This window comes from Oncorhynchus clarkii, chromosome 3 (assembly GCF_045791955.1).
Source record: "Oncorhynchus clarkii lewisi isolate Uvic-CL-2024 chromosome 3, UVic_Ocla_1.0, whole genome shotgun sequence".
Taxonomy (NCBI): domain Eukaryota; kingdom Metazoa; phylum Chordata; class Actinopteri; order Salmoniformes; family Salmonidae; genus Oncorhynchus; species Oncorhynchus clarkii.
Window position 1 is genome coordinate 8,852,726 of NC_092149.1, and position 23,531 is coordinate 8,876,256.

General features: G+C 47.1%; 1 protein-coding gene across 1 annotated transcript in view; it reads left to right on the plus strand.

The window, feature by feature from the left end:
* Positions 1 to 23,531, plus strand: part of LOC139405591 (intermembrane lipid transfer protein VPS13B-like) — a 171,628-nt gene that overhangs the window by 10,278 nt on the left and 137,819 nt on the right. The gene's annotated exons all lie outside the window — the stretch shown is intronic.

The window sequence follows — 23,531 nt, forward strand, 5'->3', positions numbered from 1 at the left end:
CTGGTTGGACATTACACAGGTTCAGCCTTATAGAGGACAGATAGAGAGGCTGGTTGGACATTACACAGGTTCATCCTTATACAGGACAGATAGAGAGGCTGGTTGGATATTACACAGGTTCATCCTTATACAGGACAGATAGAGAGGCTGGTTGGACATTACACAGGTTCATCCTTATACAGGACAGATAGACAGGCTGGTTGGATATTACACAGGTTCAGCTTTATACAGGGCAGATAGACAGGCTGGTTGGATATTACACAGGTTCAGCCTTATAGAGGACAGATAGACAGGCTGGTTGGACATTACACAGGTTCAGCCTTATAGAGGACAGATAGAGAGGCTGGTTGGACATTACACAGGTTCAGCCTTATAGAGGACAGATAGAGAGGCTGGTTGGACATTACACAGGTTCAGCCTTATAGAGGACAGATAGAGAGGCTGGTTGGATATTACAGGTTCAGCGTTATAGAGGACAGATAGACAGGCTGGTTGGACATTACACAGGTTCAGCCTTAGAGAGGACAGATAGAGAGGCTGGTTGGACATTACACAGGTTCAGCCTTATACAGGACAGATAGAGAGGCTGGTTGGACATTACACAGGTTCAGCCTTATAGAGGACAGATAGAGAGGCTGGTTGGATATTACACAGGTTCCGCCTTAGAGAGGACAGATAGAGAGGCTGGTTGGACATTACACAGGTTCAGCCTTATACAGGACAGATAGAGAGGCTGGTTGGATAGAGGACATATAGAGAGGCTGGTTGGATATTACACAGGTTCAGCCTTATAGAGGACAGATAGAGAGGCTGGTTGGACATTACGCAGGTTCAGCCTTATAGAGGACAGATAGAGAGGCTGGTTGGACATTACACAGGTTCAGCCTTATACAGGACAGATAGAGAGGCTGGTTGGATAGAGGACAGATAGAGAGGCTGGTTGGATAGAGGACAGATAGAGAGGCTGGTTGGATAGAGGACAGATAGAGAGGCTGGTTGGACATTACACAGGTTCAGCCTTATAGAGGACAGATAGAGAGGCTGGTTGGACATTACACAGGTTCAGCCTTATAGAGGACAGATAGACAGGCTGGTTGGACATTACACAGGTTCAGCCTTATAGAGGACATATAGAGAGGCTGATTGGATAGAGGACAGATAGAGAGGCTGGTTGGACATTACACAGGTTCAGCCTTATAGAGGACAGATAGAGAGGCTGGTTGGATAGAGGACAGATAGAGAGGCTGGTTGGATATTACACAGGTTCAGCCTTATACAGGACAGATATAGAGGCTGGTTGGACATTACACAGGTTCAGCCTTATACAGGACAGATAGGCAGGCTGGTTGGACATTACACAGGTTCATCCTTATACAGGACAGATAGAGAGGCTGGTTGGACATTACACAGGTTCAGCCTTATACAGGACAGATAGACAGGCTGGTTGGACATTACACAGATTCAGCCTTATACAGGACAGATAGAGAGGCTGGTTGGACATTACACAGGTTCAGCCTTATACAGGACAGATAGACAGGCTGGTTGGACATTACACAGGTTCAGCCTTATAGAGGACAGATAGAGAGGCTGGTTGGACATTACACAGGTTCAGCCTTATACAGGACAGATAGACAGGCTGGTTGGACATTACACAGGTTCAGCCTTATAGAGGACAGATAGACAGGCTGGTTGGACATTACACAGGTTCAGCCTTATACAGGACAGATAGACAGGCTGGTTGGACATTACACAGGTTCAGCCTTATACAGGACAGATAGACAGGCTGGTTGGATAGAGGACATATAGACAGGCTGGTTGGATAGAGGACAGATAGACAGGCTGGTTGGACATTACACAGGTTCAGCCTTATACAGGACAGATAGAGAGGCTGGTTGGACATTACACAGGTTCAGCCTTATACAGGACAGATAGAGAGGCTGGTTGGACATTACACGGGTTCATCCTTATACAGGACAGACAGAGAGGCTGGTTGGACATTACACAGGTTCAGCCTTATAGAGGACATATAGAGAGGCTGGTTGGATAGAGGACAGATAGAGAGGCTGGTTGGTTAGAGGACAGATAGAGAGGCTGGTTGGATATTACACAGGTTCAGCCTTATAGAGGACAGATAGACAGGCTGGTTGGACATTACACAGGTTCAGCCTTATAGAGGACATATAGAGAGGCTGGTTGGATAGAGGACAGATAGAGAGGCTGGTTGGTTAGAGGACAGATAGAGAGGCTGGTTGGACATTACACAGGTTCAGCCTTATAGAGGACAGATAGAGAGGCTGGTTGGATAGAGGACAGATAGAGAGGCTGGTTGGTTAGAGGACAGATAGAGAGGCTGGTTGGATATTACACAGGTTCAGCCTTATACAGGACAGATAGAGAGGCTGGTTGGACATTACACAGGTTCAGCCTTATACAGGACAGATAGACAGGCTGGTTGGACATTACACAGGTTCATCCTTATACAGGACAGATAGAGAGGCTGGTTGGACATTACACAGGTTCAGCCTTATACAGGACAGATAGACAGGCTGGTTGGATATTACACAGGTTCAGCCTTATACAGGACAGATAGAGAGGCTGGTTGGACATTACACAGGTTCAGCCTTATACAGGACAGATAGACAGGCTGGTTGGACATTACACAGGTTCAGCCTTATACAGGACAGATAGACAGGCTGGTTGGACATTACACAGGTTCATCCTTATACAGGACAGATAGAGAGGCTGGTTGGACATTACACAGGTTCAGCCTTATACAGGACAGATAGAGAGGCTGGTTGGACATTACACAGGTTCAGCCTTATACAGGACAGATAGACAGGCTGGTTGGACATTACACAGGTTCAGCCTTATAGAGGACAGATAGAGAGGCTGGTTGGACATTACACAGGTTCAGCCTTATACAGGACAGATAGACAGGCTGGTTGGACATTACACAGGTTCAGCCTTATAGAGGACAGATAGACAGGCTGGTTGGACATTACACAGGTTCAGCCTTATACAGGACAGATAGACAGGCTGGTTGGACATTACACAGGTTCAGCCTTATACAGGACAGATAGACAGGCTGGTTGGATAGAGGACAGATAGACAGGCTGGTTGGATAGAGGACAGATAGACAGGCTGGTTGGACATTACACAGGTTCAGCCTTATACAGGACAGATAGAGAGGCTGGTTGGACATTACACAGGTTCATCCTTATACAGGACAGACAGAGAGGCTGGTTGGACATTACACAGGTTCAGCCTTATAGAGGACATATAGAGAGGCTGGTTGGATAGAGGACAGATAGAGAGGCTGGTTGGTTAGAGGACAGATAGAGAGGCTGGTTGGATATTACACAGGTTCAGCCTTATACAGGACAGATAGAGAGGCTGGTTGGATATTACACAGGTTCCGCCTTAGAGAGGACAGATAGAGAGGCTGGTTGGACATTACACAGGTTCAGCCTTATAGAGGACAGATAGAGAGGCTGGTTGGATAGAGGACAGATAGAGAGGCTGGTTGGATATTACACAGGTTCAGCCTTATAGAGGACAGATAGACAGGCTGGTTGGACATTACACAGGTTCAGCCTTATACAGGACAGATAGAGAGGCTGGTTGGATAGAGGACAGATAGAGAGGCCTGGTTGGATAGAGGACAGATAGAGAGGCTGGTTGGATAGAGGACAGATAGAGAGGCTGGTTGGACATTACACAGGTTCAGCCTTATAGAGGACAGATAGAGAGGCTGGTTGGACATTACACAGGTTCAGCCTTATACAGGACAGATAGACAGGCTGGTTGGACATTACACAGGTTCAGCCTTATAGAGGACAGATAGACAGGCTGGTTGGACATTACACAGGTTCAGCCTTATACAGGACAGATAGACAGGCTGGTTGGACATTACACAGGTTCAGCCTTATACAGGACAGATAGACAGGCTGGTTGGATAGAGGACATATAGACAGGCTGGTTGGATAGAGGACAGATAGACAGGCTGGTTGGACATTACACAGGTTCAGCCTTATACAGGACAGATAGAGAGGCTGGTTGGACATTACACAGGTTCAGCCTTATACAGGACAGATAGAGAGGCTGGTTGGACATTACACGGGTTCATCCTTATACAGGACAGACAGAGAGGCTGGTTGGACATTACACAGGTTCAGCCTTATAGAGGACATATAGAGAGGCTGGTTGGATAGAGGACAGATAGAGAGGCTGGTTGGTTAGAGGACAGATAGAGAGGCTGGTTGGATATTACACAGGTTCAGCCTTATAGAGGACAGATAGACAGGCTGGTTGGACATTACACAGGTTCAGCCTTATAGAGGACATATAGAGAGGCTGGTTGGATAGAGGACAGATAGAGAGGCTGGTTGGTTAGAGGACAGATAGAGAGGCTGGTTGGACATTACACAGGTTCAGCCTTATAGAGGACAGATAGAGAGGCTGGTTGGATAGAGGACAGATAGAGAGGCTGGTTGGTTAGAGGACAGATAGAGAGGCTGGTTGGATATTACACAGGTTCAGCCTTATACAGGACAGATAGAGAGGCTGGTTGGACATTACACAGGTTCAGCCTTATACAGGACAGATAGACAGGCTGGTTGGACATTACACAGGTTCATCCTTATACAGGACAGATAGAGAGGCTGGTTGGACATTACACAGGTTCAGCCTTATACAGGACAGATAGACAGGCTGGTTGGACATTACACAGGTTCAGCCTTATACAGGACAGATAGACAGGCTGGTTGGATATTACACAGGTTCAGCCTTATACAGGACAGATAGAGAGGCTGGTTGGACATTACACAGGTTCAGCCTTATACAGGACAGATAGACAGGCTGGTTGGACATTACACAGGTTCAGCCTTATACAGGACAGATAGACAGGCTGGTTGGACATTACACAGGTTCATCCTTATACAGGACAGATAGAGAGGCTGGTTGGACATTACACAGGTTCAGCCTTATACAGGACAGATAGAGAGGCTGGTTGGACATTACACAGGTTCAGCCTTATACAGGACAGATAGACAGGCTGGTTGGACATTACACAGGTTCAGCCTTATAGAGGACAGATAGAGAGGCTGGTTGGACATTACACAGGTTCAGCCTTATACAGGACAGATAGACAGGCTGGTTGGACATTACACAGGTTCAGCCTTATAGAGGACAGATAGACAGGCTGGTTGGACATTACACAGGTTCAGCCTTATACAGGACAGATAGACAGGCTGGTTGGACATTACACAGGTTCAGCCTTATACAGGACAGATAGACAGGCTGGTTGGATAGAGGACAGATAGACAGGCTGGTTGGATAGAGGACAGATAGACAGGCTGGTTGGACATTACACAGGTTCAGCCTTATACAGGACAGATAGAGAGGCTGGTTGGACATTACACAGGTTCATCCTTATACAGGACAGACAGAGAGGCTGGTTGGACATTACACAGGTTCAGCCTTATAGAGGACATATAGAGAGGCTGGTTGGATAGAGGACAGATAGAGAGGCTGGTTGGTTAGAGGACAGATAGAGAGGCTGGTTGGATATTACACAGGTTCAGCCTTATACAGGACAGATAGAGAGGCTGGTTGGATATTACACAGGTTCCGCCTTAGAGAGGACAGATAGAGAGGCTGGTTGGACATTACACAGGTTCAGCCTTATAGAGGACAGATAGAGAGGCTGGTTGGATAGAGGACAGATAGAGAGGCTGGTTGGATATTACACAGGTTCAGCCTTATAGAGGACAGATAGAGAGGCTGGTTGGACATTACGCAGGTTCAGCTTTATAGAGGACAGATAGAGAGGCTAGTTGGATATTGCACAGGTTCAGTCTTATAGAGGACAGATAGACAGGCTGGTTGGACATTACACAGGTTCAGCCTTATACAGGACAGATAGAGAGGCTGGTTGGATAGAGGACAGATAGAGAGGCCTGGTTGGATAGAGGACAGATAGAGAGGCTGGTTGGATAGAGGACAGATAGAGAGGCTGGTTGGACATTACACAGGTTCAGCCTTATAGAGGACAGATAGAGAGGCTGGTTGGACATTACACAGGTTCATCCTTATACAGGACAGATAGAGAGGCTGGTTGGATATTACACAGGTTCATCCTTATACAGGACAGATAGAGAGGCTGGTTGGACATTACACAGGTTCATCCTTATACAGGACAGATAGACAGGCTGGTTGGATATTACACAGGTTCAGCCTTATACAGGGCAGATAGACAGGCTGGTTGGATATTACACAGGTTCAGCCTTATAGAGGACAGATAGAGAGGCTGGTTGGACATTACACAGGTTCAGCCTTATAGAGGACAGATAGAGAGGCTGGTTGGACATTACACAGGTTCAGCCTTATAGAGGACAGATAGAGAGGCTGGTTGGATATTACAGGTTCAGCCTTATAGAGGACAGATAGACAGGCTGGTTGGACATTACACAGGTTCAGCCTTATAGAGGACAGATAGAGAGGCTGGTTGGACATTACACAGGTTCAGCCTTATAGAGGACAGATAGAGAGGCTGGTTGGATATTACACAGGTTCCGCCTTAGAGAGGACAGATAGAGAGGCTGGTTGGACATTACACAGGTTCAGCCTTATACAGGACAGATAGAGAGGCTGGTTGGACATTACACAGGTTCAGCCTTATAGAGGACAGATAGAGAGGCTGGTTGGATATTACACAGGTTCCGCCTTAGAGAGGACAGATAGAGAGGCTGGTTGGACATTACACAGGTTCAGCCTTATACAGGACAGATAGAGAGGCTGGTTGGATAGAGGACAGATAGAGAGGCTGGTTGGATATTACACAGGTTCAGCCTTATAGAGGACAGATAGAGAGGCTGGTTGGACATTACGCAGGTTCAGCCTTATAGAGGACAGATAGAGAGGCTGGTTGGACATTACACAGGTTCAGCCTTATACAGGACAGATAGAGAGGCTGGTTGGATAGAGGACAGATAGAGAGGCTGGTTGGATAGAGGACAGATAGAGAGGCTGGTTGGATAGAGGACAGATAGAGAGGCTGGTTGGACATTACACAGGTTCAGCCTTATAGAGGACAGATAGAGAGGCTGGTTGGACATTACACAGGTTCAGCCTTATAGAGGACAGATAGACAGGCTGGTTGGACATTACACAGGTTCAGCCTTATAGAGGACATATAGAGAGGCTGGTTGGATAGAGGACAGATAGAGAGGCTGGTTGGACATTACACAGGTTCAGCCTTATAGAGGACAGATAGAGAGGCTGGTTGGATAGAGGACAGATAGAGAGGCTGGTTGGATATTACACAGGTTCAGCCTTATACAGGACAGATAGAGAGGCTGGTTGGACATTACACAGGTTCAGCCTTATACAGGACAGATAGACAGGCTGGTTGGACATTACACAGGTTCATCCTTATACAGGACAGATAGAGAGGCTGGTTGGACATTACACAGGTTCAGCCTTATACAGGACAGATAGACAGGCTGGTTGGACATTACACAGATTCAGCCTTATACAGGACAGATAGAGAGGCTGGTTGGACATTACACAGGTTCAGCCTTATACAGGACAGATAGACAGGCTGGTTGGACATTACACAGGTTCAGCCTTATAGAGGACAGATAGAGAGGCTGGTTGGACATTACACAGGTTCAGCCTTATACAGGACAGATAGACAGGCTGGTTGGACATTACACAGGTTCATCCTTATAGAGGACAGATAGACAGGCTGGTTGGACATTACACAGGTTCAGCCTTATACAGGACAGATAGACAGGCTGGTTGGACATTACACAGGTTCAGCCTTATACAGGACAGATAGACAGGCTGGTTGGATAGAGGACAGATAGACAGGCTGGTTGGATAGAGGACAGATAGACAGGCTGGTTGGACATTACACAGGTTCAGCCTTATACAGGACAGATAGAGAGGCTGGTTGGACATTACACAGGTTCATCCTTATACAGGACAGACAGAGAGGCTGGTTGGACATTACACAGGTTCAGCCTTATAGAGGACATATAGAGAGGCTGGTTGGATAGAGGACAGATAGAGAGGCTGGTTGGTTAGAGGACAGATAGAGAGGCTGGTTGGATATTACACAGGTTCAGCCTTATAGAGGACAGATAGACAGGCTGGTTGGACATTACACAGGTTCAGCCTTATAGAGGACATATAGAGAGGCTGGTTGGATAGAGGACAGATAGAGAGGCTGGTTGGTTAGAGGACAGATAGAGAGGCTGGTTGGACATTACACAGGTTCAGCCTTATAGAGGACAGATAGAGAGGCTGGTTGGATAGAGGACAGATAGAGAGGCTGGTTGGTTAGAGGACAGATAGAGAGGCTGGTTGGATATTACACAGGTTCAGCCTTATACAGGACAGATAGAGAGGCTGGTTGGACATTACACAGGTTCAGCCTTATACAGGACAGATAGACAGGCTGGTTGGACATTACACAGGTTCATCCTTATACAGGACAGATAGAGAGGCTGGTTGGACATTACACAGGTTCAGCCTTATACAGGACAGATAGACAGGCTGGTTGGACATTACACAGGTTCAGCCTTATACAGGACAGATAGACAGGCTGGTTGGATATTACACAGGTTCAGCCTTATACAGTACAGATAGAGAGGCTGGTTGGACATTACACAGGTTCAGCCTTATACAGGACAGATAGACAGGTTGGTTGGACATTACACAGGTTCAGCCTTATACAGGACAGATAGACAGGCTGGTTGGACATTACACAGGTTCATCCTTATACAGGACAGATAGAGAGGCTGGTTGGACATTACACAGGTTCAGCCTTATACAGGACAGATAGAGAGGCTGGTTGGACATTACACAGGTTCAGCCTTATACAGGACAGATAGACAGGCTGGTTGGACATTACACAGGTTCAGCCTTATAGAGGACAGATAGAGAGGCTGGTTGGACATTACACAGGTTCAGCCTTATACAGGACAGATAGACAGGCTGGTTGGACATTACACAGGTTCAGCATTATAGAGGACAGATAGACAGGCTGGTTGGACATTACACAGGTTCAGCCTTATACAGGACAGATAGACAGGCTGGTTGGACATAACACAGGTTCAGCCTTATACAGGACAGATAGACAGGCTGGTTGGATAGAGGACAGATAGACAGGCTGGTTGGATAGAGGACAGATAGACAGGCTGGTTGGACATTACACAGGTTCAGCCTTATACAGGACAGATAGAGAGGCTGGTTGGACATTACACAGGTTCATCCTTATACAGGACAGACAGAGAGGCTGGTTGGACATTACACAGGTTCAGCCTTATAGAGGACATATAGAGAGGCTGGTTGGATAGAGGACAGATAGAGAGGCTGGTTGGTTAGAGGACAGATAGAGAGGCTGGTTGGATATTACACAGGTTCAGCCTTATACAGGACAGATAGAGAGGCTGGTTGGACATTACACAGGTTCAGCCTTATACAGGACAGATAGACAGGCTGGTTGGACATTACACAGGTTCATCCTTATACAGGACAGATAGAGAGGCTGGTTGGACATTACACAGGTTCAGCCTTATACAGGACAGATAGACAGGCTGGTTGGACATTACACAGGTTCAGCCTTATACAGGACAGATAGACAGGCTGGTTGGATATTACACAGGTTCAGCCTTATACAGGACAGATAGAGAGGCTGGTTGGACATTACACAGGTTCAGCCTTATACAGGACAGATAGACAGGCTGGTTGGACATTACACAGGTTCAGCCTTATACAGGACAGATAGACAGGCTGGTTGGACATTACACAGGTTCATCCTTATACAGGACAGATAGACAGGCTGGTTGGACATTACACAGGTTCAGCCTTATACAGGACAGATAGACAGGCTGGTTGGACATTACACAGGTTCAGCCTTATAGAGGACAGACAGACAGGCTGGTTGGACATTACACAGGTTCAGCCTTATAGAGGACAAATAGAGAGGCTGGTTGGATAGAGGACAGATAGAGAGGCTGGTTGGTTAGAGGACAGATAGAGAGGCTGGTTGGATATTACACAGGTTCAGCCTTATACAGGACAGATAGAGAGGCTGGTTGGACATTACACAGGTTCAGCCTTATACAGGACAGATAGACAGGCTGGTTGGACATTACACAGGTTCATCCTTATACAGGACAGATAGAGAGGCTGGTTGGACATTACACAGGTTCAGCCTTATACAGGACAGATAGACAGGCTGGTTGGACATTACACAGGTTCAGCCTTATACAGGACAGATAGACAGGCTGGTTGGATATTACACAGGTTCAGCCTTATACAGGACAGATAGAGAGGCTGGTTGGACATTACACAGGTTCAGCCTTATACAGGACAGATAGACAGGCTGGTTGGACATTACACAGGTTCAGCCTTATACAGGACAGATAGACAGGCTGGTTGGACATTACACAGGTTCATCCTTATACAGGACAGATAGACAGGCTGGTTGGACATTACACAGGTTCAGCCTTATACAGGACAGATAGACAGGCTGGTTGGACATTACACAGGTTCAGCCTTATAGAGGACAGACAGACAGGCTGGTTGGACATTACACAGGTTCAGCCTTATAGAGGACAGATAGACAGGCTGGTTGGACATTACACAGGTTCAGCCTTATACAGGACAGATAGACAGGCTGGTTGGACATTACACAGGTTCATCCTTATACAGGACAGATAGACAGGCTGGTTGGACATTACACAGGTTCAGCCTTATACAGGACAGATAGACAGGCTGGTTGGACATTACACAGGTTCAGCCTTATAGAGGACAGATAGAGAGGCTGGTTGGACATTACACAGGTTCAGCCTTATACAGGACAGATAGAGAGGCTGGTTGGACATTACACAGGTTCAGCCTTATACAGGACAGATAGAGAGGCTGGTTGGACATTACACAGGTTCAGCCTTATACAGGACAGATAGAGAGGCTGGTTGGACATTACACAGGTTCAGCCTTATACAGGACAGATAGAGAGGCTGGTTGGACATTACACAGGTTCAGCCTTATAGAGGACAGATAGACAGGCTGGTTGGACATTACACAGGTTCAGCCTTATACAGGACAGATAGACAGGCTGGTTGGACATTACACAGGTTCATCCTTATACAGGACAGATAGACAGGCTGGTTGGACATTACACAGGTTCAGCCTTATACAGGACAGATAGACAGGCTGGTTGGACATTACACAGGTTCAGCCTTATAGAGGACAGATAGAGAGGCTGGTTGGACATTACACAGGTTCAGCCTTATACAGGACAGATAGACAGGCTGGTTGGACATTACACAGGTTCAGCCTTATACAGGACAGATAGAGAGGCTGGTTGGACATTACACAGGTTCAGCCTTATAGAGGACAGATAGAGAGGCTGGTTGGACATTACACAGGTTCAGCCTTATACAGGACAGATAGAGAGGCTGGTTGGACATTACACAGGTTCAGCCTTCTAGAGGACAGATAGAGAGGCTGGTTGGATAGAGGACAGATAGAGAGGCTGGTTGGATATTACACAGGTTCAGCCTTATAGAGGACAGATAGAGAGGCTGGTTGGACATTACACAGGTTCAGCCTTATACAGGACAGATAGAGAGGCTGGTTGGACATTACACAGGTTCAGCCTTATACAGGACAGATAGAGAGGCTGGTTGGACATTACACAGGTTCAGCCTTATACAGGACAGATAGACAGGCTGGTTGGACATTACACAGGTTCAGCCTTATACAGGACAGATAGACAGGCTGGTTGGACATTACACAGGTTCAGCCTTATAGAGGACAGATAGAGAGGCTGGTTGGACATTACACAGGTTCAGCCTTATACAGGACAGATAGACAGGCTGGTTGGACATTACACAGGTTCAGCCTTATACAGGACAGATAGAGAGGCTGGTTGGACATTACACAGGTTCATCCTTATAGAGGACAGATAGACAGGCTGGTTGGACATTACACAGGTTCAGCCTTATAGAGGACAGACAGAGAGGCTGGTTGGACATTACACAGGTTCAGCCTTATACAGGACAGATAGACAGGCTGGTTGGACATTACACAGGTTCAGCCTTATACAGGACAGACAGAGAGGCTGGTTGGACATTACACAGGTTCAGCCTTATACAGGACAGACAGAGAGGCTGGTTGGACATTACACAGGTTCAGCCTTATAGAGGACAGACAGAGAGGCTGGTTGGACATTACACAGGTTCAGCCTTATACAGGACAGATAGACAGGCTGGTTGGACATTACACAGGTTCATCCTTATACAGGACAGATAGAGAGGCTGGTTGGACATTACACAGGTTCAGCCTTATACAGGACAGATAGAGAGGCTGGTTGGACATTACACAGGTTCAGCCTTATACAGGACAGATAGACAGGCTGGTTGGACATTACACAGGTTCAGCCTTATAGAGGACAGATAGAGAGGCTGGTTGGACATTACACAGGTTCAGCCTTATACAGGACAGATAGACAGGCTGGTTGGACATTACACAGGTTCAGCCTTATAGAGGACAGATAGACAGGCTGGTTGGACATTACACAGGTTCAGCCTTATACAGGACAGATAGACAGGCTGGTTGGACATTACACAGGTTCAGCCTTATACAGGACAGATAGACAGGCTGGTTGGATAGAGGACAGATAGACAGGCTGGTTGGATAGAGGACAGATAGACAGGCTGGTTGGACATTACACAGGTTCAGCCTTATACAGGACAGATAGAGAGGCTGGTTGGACATTACACAGGTTCATCCTTATACAGGACAGACAGAGAGGCTGGTTGGACATTACACAGGTTCAGCCTTATAGAGGACATATAGAGAGGCTGGTTGGATAGAGGACAGATAGAGAGGCTGGTTGGTTAGAGGACAGATAGAGAGGCTGGTTGGATATTACACAGGTTCAGCCTTATACAGGACAGATAGAGAGGCTGGTTGGATATTACACAGGTTCCGCCTTAGAGAGGACAGATAGAGAGGCTGGTTGGACATTACACAGGTTCAGCCTTATAGAGGACAGATAGAGAGGCTGGTTGGATAGAGGACAGATAGAGAGGCTGGTTGGATATTACACAGGTTCAGCCTTATAGAGGACAGATAGAGAGGCTGGTTGGACATTACGCAGGTTCAGCTTTATAGAGGACAGATAGAGAGGCTAGTTGGATATTGCACAGGTTCAGTCTTATAGAGGACAGATAGACAGGCTGGTTGGACATTACACAGGTTCAGCCTTATACAGGACAGATAGAGAGGCTGGTTGGATAGAGGACAGATAGAGAGGCCTGGTTGGATAGAGGACAGATAGAGAGGCTGGTTGGATAGAGAGGCTGGTTGGACATTACACAGGTTCAGCCTTATAGAGGACAGATAGAGAGGCTGGTTGGACATTACACAGGTTCATCCTTATACAGGACAGATAGAGAGGCTGGTTGGATATTACACAGGTTCATCCTTATACAGGACAGATAGAGAGGCTGGTTGGACATTACACAGGTTCATCCTTATACAGGACAGATAGACAGGCTGGTTGGATATTACACAGGTTCAGCCTTATACAGGGCAGATAGACAGGCTGGTTGGATATTACACAGGTTCAGCCTTATAGAGGACAGATAGAGAGGCTGGTTGGACATTACACAGGTTCAGCCTTATAGAGGACAGATAGAGAGGCTGGTTGGACATTACACAGGTTCAGCCTTATAGAGGACAGATAGAGAGGCTGGTTGGATATTACAGGTTCAGCCTTATAGAGGACAGATAGACAGGCTGGTTGGACATTACACAGGTTCAGCCTTATAGAGGACAGATAGAGAGGCTGGTTGGACATTACACAGGTTCAGCCTTATAGAGGACAGATAGAGAGGCTGGTTGGATATTACACAGGTTCCGCCTTAGAGAGGACAGATAGAGAGGCTGGTTGGACATTACACAGGTTCAGCCTTATACAGGACAGATAGAGAGGCTGGTTGGACATTACACAGGTTCAGCCTTATAGAGGACAGATAGAGAGGCTGGTTGGATATTACACAGGTTCCGCCTTAGAGAGGACAGATAGAGAGGCTGGTTGGACATTACACAGGTTCAGCCTTATACAGGACAGATAGAGAGGCTGGTTGGATAGAGGACAGATAGAGAGGCTGGTTGGATATTACACAGGTTCAGCCTTATAGAGGACAGATAGAGAGGCTGGTTGGATAGAGGACAGATAGAGAGGCCTGGTTGGATAGAGGACAGATAGAGAGGCTGGTTGGATAGAGAGGCTGGTTGGACATTACACAGGTTCAGCCTTATAGAGGACAGATAGAGAGGCTGGTTGGACATTACACAGGTTCATCCTTATACAGGACAGATAGAGAGGCTGGTTGGATATTACACAGGTTCATCCTTATACAGGACAGATAGAGAGGCTGGTTGGACATTACACAGGTTCATCCTTATACAGGACAGATAGACAGGCTGGTTGGATATTACACAGGTTCAGCCTTATACAGGGCAGATAGACAGGCTGGTTGGATATTACACAGGTTCAGCCTTATAGAGGACAGATAGAGAGGCTGGTTGGACATTACACAGGTTCAGCCTTATAGAGGACAGATAGAGAGGCTGGTTGGACATTACACAGGTTCAGCCTTATAGAGGACAGATAGAGAGGCTGGTTGGATATTACAGGTTCAGCCTTATAGAGGACAGATAGACAGGCTGGTTGGACATTACACAGGTTCAGCCTTATAGAGGACAGATAGAGAGGCTGGTTGGACATTACACAGGTTCAGCCTTATAGAGGACAGATAGAGAGGCTGGTTGGATATTACACAGGTTCCGCCTTAGAGAGGACAGATAGAGAGGCTGGTTGGACATTACACAGGTTCAGCCTTATACAGGACAGATAGAGAGGCTGGTTGGACATTACACAGGTTCAGCCTTATAGAGGACAGATAGAGAGGCTGGTTGGATATTACACAGGTTCCGCCTTAGAGAGGACAGATAGAGAGGCTGGTTGGACATTACACAGGTTCAGCCTTATACAGGACAGATAGAGAGGCTGGTTGGATAGAGGACAGATAGAGAGGCTGGTTGGATAGAGGACAGATAGAGAGGCTGGTTGGACATTACACAGGTTCAGCCTTATAGAGGACAGATAGAGAGGCTGGTTGGACATTACACAGGTTCAGCCTTATAGAGGACAGATAGACAGGCTGGTTGGACATTACACAGGTTCAGCCTTATAGAGGACAGATAGAGAGGCTGGTTGGACATTACGCAGGTTCAGCCTTATAGAGGACAGATAGAGAGGCTGGTTGGACATTACACAGGTTCAGCCTTATACAGGACAGATAGAGAGGCTGGTTGGATAGAGGACAGATAGAGAGGCTGGTTGGATAGAGGACAGATAGAGAGGCTGGTTGGATAGAGGACAGATAGAGAGGCTGGTTGGACATTACACAGGTTCAGCCTTATAGAGGACAGATAGAGAGGCTGGTTGGACATTACACAGGTTCAGCCTTATAGAGGACAGATAGACAGGCTGGTTGGACATTACACAGGTTCAGCCTTATAGAGGACATATAGAGAGGCTGGTTGGATAGAGGACAGATAGAGAGGCTGGTTGGACATTACACAGGTTCAGCCTTATAGAGGACAGATAGAGAGGCTGGTTGGATAGAGGACAGATAGAGAGGCTGGTTGGATATTACACAGGTTCAGCCTTATACAGGACAGATAGAGAGGCTGGTTGGACATTACACAGGTTCAGCCTTATACAGGACAGATAGACAGGCTGGTTGGACATTACACAGGTTCATCCTTATACAGGACAGATAGAGAGGCTGGTTGGACATTACACAGGTTCAGCCTTATACAGGACAGATAGACAGGCTGGTTGGACATTACACAGATTCAGCCTTATACAGGACAGATAGAGAGGCTGGTTGGACATTACACAGGTTCAGCCTTATACAGGACAGATAGACAGGCTGGTTGGACATTACACAGGTTCAGCCTTATAGAGGACAGATAGAGAGGCTGGTTGGACATTACACAGGTTCAGCCTTATACAGGACAGATAGACAGGCTGGTTGGACATTACACAGGTTCATCCTTATAGAGGACAGATAGACAGGCTGGTTGGACATTACACAGGTTCAGCCTTATACAGGACAGATAGACAGGCTGGTTGGACATTACACAGGTTCAGCCTTATACAGGACAGATAGACAGGCTGGTTGGATAGAGGACAGATAGACAGGCTGGTTGGATAGAGGACAGATAGACAGGCTGGTTGGACATTACACAGGTTCAGCCTTATACAGGACAGATAGAGAGGCTGGTTGGACATTACACAGGTTCATCCTTATACAGGACAGACAGAGAGGCTGGTTGGACATTACACAGGTTCAGCCTTATAGAGGACATATAGAGAGGCTGGTTGGATAGAGGACAGATAGAGAGGCTGGTTGGTTAGAGGACAGATAGAGAGGCTGGTTGGATATTACACAGGTTCAGCCTTATAGAGGACAGATAGACAGGCTGGTTGGACATTACACAGGTTCAGCCTTATAGAGGACATATAGAGAGGCTGGTTGGATAGAGGACAGATAGAGAGGCTGGTTGGTTAGAGGACAGATAGAGAGGCTGGTTGGACATTACACAGGTTCAGCCTTATAGAGGACAGATAGAGAGGCTGGTTGGATAGAGGACAGATAGAGAGGCTGGTTGGTTAGAGGACAGATAGAGAGGCTGGTTGGATATTACACAGGTTCAGCCTTATACAGGACAGATAGAGAGGCTGGTTGGACATTACACAGGTTCAGCCTTATACAGGACAGATAGACAGGCTGGTTGGACATTACACAGGTTCATCCTTATACAGGACAGATAGAGAGGCTGGTTGGACATTACACAGGTTCAGCCTTATACAGGACAGATAGACAGGCTGGTTGGACATTACACAGGTTCAGCCTTATACAGGACAGATAGACAGGCTGGTTGGACATTACACAGGTTCATCCTTATACAGGACAGATAGAGAGGCTGGTTGGACATTACACAGGTTCAGCCTTATACAGGACAGATAGACAGGTTGGTTGGACATTACACAGGTTCAGCCTTATACAGGACAGATAGACAGGCTGGTTGGACATTACACAGGTTCATCCTTATACAGGACAGATAGAGAGGCTGGTTGGACATTACACAGGTTCAGCCTTATACAGGACAGATAGAGAGGCTGGTTGGACATTACACAGGTTCAGCCTTATACAGGACAGATAGACAGGCTGGTTGGACATTACACAGGTTCAGCCTTATAGAGGACAGATAGAGAGGCTGGTTGGACATTACACAGGTTCAGCCTTATACAGGACAGATAGACAGGCTGGTTGGACATTACACAGGTTCAGCCTTATAGAGGACAGATAGACAGGCTGGTTGGACATTACACAGGTTCAGCCTTATACAGGACAGATAGACAGGCTGGTTGGACATAACACAGGTTCAGCCTTATACAGGACAGATAGACAGGCTGGTTGGATAGAGGACAGATAGACAGGCTGGTTGGATAGAGGACAGATAGACAGGCTGGTTGGACATTACACAGGTTCAGCCTTATACAGGACAGATAGAGAGGCTGGTTGGACATTACACAGGTTCATCCTTATACAGGACAGACAGAGAGGCTGGTTGGACATTACACAGGTTCAGCCTTATAGAGGACATATAGAGAGGCTGGTTGGATAGAGGACAGATAGAGAGGCTGGTTGGTTAGAGGACAGATAGAGAGGCTGGTTGGATATTACACAGGTTCAGCCTTATACAGGACAGATAGAGAGGCTGGTTGGACATTACACAGGTTCAGCCTTATACAGGACAGATAGACAGGCTGGTTGGACATTACACAGGTTCATCCTTATACAGGACAGATAGAGAGGCTGGTTGGACATTACACAGGTTCAGCCTTATACAGGACAGATAGACAGGCTGGTTGGACATTACACAGGTTCAGCCTTATACAGGACAGATAGACAGGCTGGTTGGATATTACACAGGTTCAGCCTTATACAGGACAGATAGAGAGGCTGGTTGGACATTACACAGGTTCAGCCTTATACAGGACAGATAGACAGGCTGGTTGGACATTACACAGGTTCAGCCTTATACAGGACAGATAGACAGGCTGGTTGGACATTACACAGGTTCATCCTTATACAGGACAGATAGACAGGCTGGTTGGACATTACACAGGTTCAGCCTTATACAGGACAGATAGACAGGCTGGTTGGACATTACACAGGTTCAGCCTTATAGAGGACAGACAGACAGGCTGGTTGGACATTACACAGGTTCAGCCTTATAGAGGACAAATAGAGAGGCTGGTTGGATAGAGGACAGATAGAGAGGCTGGTTGGTTAGAGGACAGATAGAGAGGCTGGTTGGATATTACACAGGTTCAGCCTTATACAGGACAGATAGAGAGGCTGGTTGGACATTACACAGGTTCAGCCTTATACAGGACAGATAGACAGGCTGGTTGGACATTACACAGGTTCATCCTTATACAGGACAGATAGAGAGGCTGGTTGGACATTACACAGGTTCAGCCTTATACAGGACAGATAGACAGGCTGGTTGGACATTACACAGGTTCAGCCTTATACAGGACAGATAGACAGGCTGGTTGGATATTACACAGGTTCAGCCTTATACAGGACAGATAGAGAGGCTGGTTGGACATTACACAGGTTCAGCCTTATACAGGACAGATAGACAGGCTGGTTGGACATTACACAGGTTCAGCCTTATACAGGACAGATAGACAGGCTGGTTGGACATTACACAGGTTCATCCTTATACAGGACAGATAGACAGGCTGGTTGGACATTACACAGGTTCAGCCTTATACAGGACAGATAGACAGGCTGGTTGGACATTACACAGGTTCAGCCTTATAGAGGACAGACAGACAGGCTGGTTGGACATTACACAGGTTCAGCCTTATAGAGGACAGATAGACAGGCTGGTTGGACATTACACAGGTTCAGCCTTATACAGGACAGATAGACAGGCTGGTTGGACATTACACAGGTTCATCCTTATACAGGACAGATAGACAGGCTGGTTGGACATTACACAGGTTCAGCCTTATACAGGACAGATAGACAGGCTGGTTGGACATTACACAGGTTCAGCCTTATAGAGGACAGATAGAGAGGCTGGTTGGACATTACACAGGTTCAGCCTTATACAGGACAGATAGAGAGGCTGGTTGGACATTACACAGGTTCAGCCTTATACAGGACAGATAGAGAGGCTGGTTGGACATTACACAGGTTCAGCCTTATACAGGACAGATAGAGAGGCTGGTTGGACATTACACAGGTTCAGCCTTATACAGGACAGATAGAGAGGCTGGTTGGACATTACACAGGTTCAGCCTTATAGAGGACAGATAGACAGGCTGGTTGGACATTACACAGGTTCAGCCTTATACAGGACAGATAGACAGGCTGGTTGGACATTACACAGGTTCATCCTTATACAGGACAGATAGACAGGCTGGTTGGACATTACACAGGTTCAGCCTTATACAGGACAGATAGACAGGCTGGTTGGACATTACACAGGTTCAGCCTTATAGAGGACAGATAGAGAGGCTGGTTGGACATTACACAGGTTCAGCCTTATACAGGACAGATAGACAGGCTGGTTGGACATTACACAGGTTCAGCCTTATACAGGACAGATAGAGAGGCTGGTTGGACATTACACAGGTTCAGCCTTATAGAGGACAGATAGAGAGGCTGGTTGGACATTACACAGGTTCAGCCTTATACAGGACAGATAGAGAGGCTGGTTGGACATTACACAGGTTCAGCCTTCTAGAGGACAGATAGAGAGGCTGGTTGGATAGAGGACAGATAGAGAGGCTGGTTGGATATTACACAGGTTCAGCCTTATAGAGGACAGATAGAGAGGCTGGTTGGACATTACACAGGTTCAGCCTTATACAGGACAGATAGAGAGGCTGGTTGGACATTACACAGGTTCAGCCTTATACAGGACAGATAGAGAGGCTGGTTGGACATTACACAGGTTCAGCCTTATACAGGACAGATAGACAGGCTGGTTGGACATTACACAGGTTCAGCCTTATACAGGACAGATAGACAGGCTGGTTGGACATTACACAGGTTCAGCCTTATAGAGGACAGATAGAGAGGCTGGTTGGACATTACACAGGTTCAGCCTTATACAGGACAGATAGACAGGCTGGTTGGACATTACACAGGTTCAGCCTTATACAGGACAGATAGAGAGGCTGGTTGGACATTACACAGGTTCATCCTTATAGAGGACAGATAGACAGGCTGGTTGGACATTACACAGGTTCAGCCTTATAGAGGACAGACAGAGAGGCTGGTTGGACATTACACAGGTTCAGCCTTATACAGGACAGATAGACAGGCTGGTTGGACATTACACAGGTTCAGCCTTATACAGGACAGACAGAGAGGCTGGTTGGACATTACACAGGTTCAGCCTTATACAGGACAGACAGAGAGGCTGGTTGGACATTACACAGGTTCAGCCTTATAGAGGACAGACAGAGAGGCTGGTTGGACATTACACAGGTTCAGCCTTATACAGGACAGACAGAGAGGCTGGTTGGACATTACACAGGTTCAGCCTTATAGAGGACAGACAGAGAGGCTGGTTGGACATTACACAGGTTCAGCCTTATACAGGACAGACAGAGAGGCTGGTTGGACATTACACAGGTTCAGCCTTATAGAGGACATATAGAGAGGCTGGTTGGACATTACACAGGTTCAGCCTTATACAGGACAGACAGAGAGGCTGGTTGGACATTACACAGGTTCAGCCTTATACAGGACAGACAGAGAGGCTGGTTGGACATTACACAGGTTCAGCCTTATACAGGACAGACAGAGAGGCTGGTTGGACATTACACAGGTTCAGCCTTATACAGGACAGACAGAGAGGCTGGTTGGATAGAGGACAGACAGAGAGGCTGGTTGGACATTACACAGGTTCATCCTTATACAGGACAGATAGAGAGGCTGGTTGGACATTACACAGGTTCAGCCTTATACAGGACAGATAGACAGGCTGGTTGGACATTACACAGGTTCAGCCTTATAGAGGACAGATAGAGAGGCTGGTTGGACATTACACAGGTTCAGCCTTATAGAGGACAGACAGAGAGGCTGGTTGGACATTACACAGGTTCAGCCTTATAGAGGACAGACAGAGAGGCTGGTTGGACATTACACAGGTTCAGCCTTATACAGGACAGATAGACAGGCTGGTTGGACATTACACAGGTTCAGCCTTATAGAGGACAGACAGAGAGGCTGGTTGGACATTACACAGGTTCAGCCTTATACAGGACAGACAGAGAGGCTGGTTGGACATGACACAGGTTCAGCCTTATACAGGACATTGATCTAAATGTTTAGTTGGGAAACATGTATTTGTTCAGTGAACTCGTCTGGTCCGTACCTCCCACAGGGGAGAGAGAAGGAAGCACATGTTAGTGATTGACTCAGTGCCAGGGTGAAGGAGACCTGTTCCTCATCTAACCTAGCTGACACACACACACACACACACACACACACACACACACACACACACACACACACACACACTCCTGGCTGTCAGGGTTAGAGTGTGAAGGCTGGGTGTGCAGGATTAGCTGAGTCCTTCAGCTGAAGGACAGAGGAGAAGGACGAGGCTTAGTGTTTGGGGTCAGGAGGGAGAGAGACGGATAGGAATGTTCCCTGGAACGTTCTAGAATACTGGAACGTTCTAGAATACTGGAGCGTTGCAGACAGGGGGGTTGAGGACCTCTTTGTGTAAAGCAGAATGTAGCTGACACGATGTGACTCCTCAGGAAAGCCTGAGAAATATAATAATAATATATTCAGGTGGTGATATATTAAGGAAGTGATATATTCAGGAAGTTATATATTAAGGAAGTGATATATTCAGGAAGTGATATATTAAGGAAGTGATATATTCAGGTGGTGATATATTCAGGAAGTGATATATTCAGGTGGTGATATATTAAGGAAGTGATATCCAGGCGGTGGTGGTGATATATCCAGGCGGTGATATATTCAGGTGGTGGTGGTGATATATCCAGGTGGTGGGGGTGATATATTCAGGTGGTGGTGGTGATATATCCAGGTGGTGGTGGTGATATATCCAGGTGGTGGTGGTGATATATCCAGGCGGTGATATATCCAGGTGGTGGTGGTGATATATCCAGGTGGTGATATATCCAGGTGGTGATATATCCAGGCGGTGGTGGTGATATATCCAGGTGGTGGAGATATATCCAGGTGGTGATATATCCAGGTGGTGGTGGTGATATATCCAGGTGGTGATATATTCAGGTGGTGATATATCCAGGTGGTGATATATCCAGGTGGTGGTGGTGATATATCCAGGTGGTGGTGGTGATATATTCAGGTGGTGGTGATATATCCAGGTGGTGATATATCCAGGTGGTGGTGATATATTCAGGTGGGGGTGGTGATATATCCAGGTGGTGGTGATATATCCAGGTGGTGGTGGTGATATATCCAGGTGGTGGTGGTGATATATCCAGGTGGTGGTGGTGATATATCCAGGTGGTGGTGGTGATATATCCAGGTGGTGGAGATATATCCAGGTGGTGGTGGTGATATATCCAGGTGGTGGTGGTGATATATCCAGGTGGTGGAGATATATCCAGGTGGTGGTGGTGATATATCCAGGTGGTGGTGGTGATATATCCAGGTGGTGGTGGTGATATATCCAGGTGGTGGTGGTGATATATCCAGGTGGTGGTGGTGATATATCCAGGTGGTGATATATCCAGGTGGTGGTGGTGATATATCCAGGCGGTGATATATCCAGGTGGTGGTGGTGATATATCCAGGTGGTGGTGGTGATATATCCAGGTGGTGGTGGTGATATATCCAGGTGGTGGTGGTGATATATCCAGGTGGTGGTGGTGATATATCCAGGTGGTGGTGGTGATATATCCAGGTGGTGGTGGTGATATACCCAGGTGGTGGTGGTGATATATCCAGGTGGTGGTGGTGATATATCCAGGTGGTGATATATCCAGATATGTTCAGTGGACAAGTAGAAATGAATATTATCAGGTCAAAAATATTTGAGAGTTTTCACATCAAGTGATCTGGATGCATGTGTTGTGTGTGTGTGTGTGTGTATGTGTGTGTGTGTGTGTGTGGGCCCCTGCCAGATGTCATACTGTAGCTAGCTGCTGCTGCTGTCGAGTGCCAGTGGTGTTTCCAGCCCCCCACACACATAGGGCCAGGGCCGAGCAGAACGGCCGTGAGCTGCAGTCTGCCAGCTCTGTGTGAGGCCGCTCTACACAAACATTCACCCATCACCAACCCCTGGCCCCGAGCCTTCAGCCCCGAGCCTTCAGCCCCCACCTCATCCCCTGT